We start from the raw sequence: 1,554 nt of genomic DNA, 5'->3' as shown, positions 1-1,554 counted from the left end.
CAAATATAATTCCAACATTTTTAAGCTCTAAACAACTAAAGTCATGCATTTCAAGACACAATCACCCATACGATAAAGTTATCCCTCCCCCACACTTAAAATCTACAATGTCCTCATTGTAGAGGAAGGTAAAAGAACTGAAACTTCCCTCAAATAGGTGGTGATGCAATTTGAAGCCCTTAATCATCACGATCATCCAAATTCTGCCCAAATTGAGACAACAAGGGTACCAAACACCATAAGTAGCACAAGATGATTCAAATAAAAGAAAACTGAAATCACAAAGTTTGTCTTAACAAAAGAAAAGAAAAATAAAGAAATAAAAGATCTAATCCGCTAAAAAGTATCATGGTTGCTCGGAACGAGGGTCTACTGCCTCCTCGGCTCCATGATAACCCTGTGAAGTACCAATATGGCCCTCCTCCTGATGAGGTGTCGGAGTAGGAGACCGTCGGATATGAAAATGATCCTCGATCGCACGAAGGCGGCGATCATGTCGGTCGAGGCGCTCAGTCATCATCCGCTCCGTCTGGTCAATGCGCTCGACGACTCGCGTCTCCATACAACAAATAGCATTGAGAAGCTCTTGCCACTTGGAGCGCGGTTGAGGAGGTGGTCGCGGAATCGGAGGAGGAAGAGTCTGCTGTGCCTCCGTCTCTTGGGTTGCCGCTTGTGGTTCAGTGTGAGGCGGAGGCTGAGTGGAAGTCGATGCTTCTCCTGTGTCCCGGACCAAAGCAGCTCCAAAATCAGTAGAAATACCCAAAGCGTTGAGTATAGAAGCATTTACCTCCTCGACAGACCTAGTTACCACCGCTCTCTCGGTTCCACGAGGAACCTTGAGCTTCTCAAACACGAGGGATAGCAGTCGAGGGAATCCGAAGCAAGTCTCGCCGGCCCTCATGCGAGCTGTGGTCCGCATATAGCTGATGATAATGCTGGGTAGAGGAATGCCAGTCAACTGCCTACCCAATCCATGTATCATCTTATCCAGAAAATAGAGATCGCTATTTCGGATCTCCCGTTTACCACTCTTTTTCGGCACCACATTAAATGCAAAAAGATAGAAGATCAGGTGGTATCGATGCTCAAAGGAGTCGGCATATACCGTGAGTTTTTTCGAAGTTCCTCGCTCACGGTACTGACCCTTTAGACGCTCCACGGCTTCTCCCACTTGCCAAGGGTCTCGAGCCTTGAATTCCTTAGTCAGTTTGACATCTTCGCCTTCGTCTATGAGTTGAACGAAACGTCGCAGTGCCTCTCGATTGAGAACCACTTTCCTGCCTCGAACCCACGAGACGATGAGGTTGCCACTGTGACTCTGCTTGTTCTCCACATTGGCGTAGAACTCCCGGACCAAGTTGGGGTAGTAGTACTTGGGCAATTGAAGGATGTTCTCCCATCCAAGTCGCTTGAATGCTGTCGAAATATGGTAGTGCGCATCCACCTCTGGAGCCAAGTGTTTCTCAATGATGATCTCCTTGGCTAGGCCGGCTTCATACCACTCTTGGTTTTCGAGCGATGTGAATCGTGTGGTATCGTAATCTGGCGGTGGCT

Source organism: Coffea eugenioides, unplaced genomic scaffold (assembly GCF_003713205.1).
Source record: "Coffea eugenioides isolate CCC68of unplaced genomic scaffold, Ceug_1.0 ScVebR1_1020;HRSCAF=1806, whole genome shotgun sequence".
Classification (NCBI taxonomy): domain Eukaryota; kingdom Viridiplantae; phylum Streptophyta; class Magnoliopsida; order Gentianales; family Rubiaceae; genus Coffea; species Coffea eugenioides.
Note: the sequence above shows the minus strand (reverse complement) of the source record.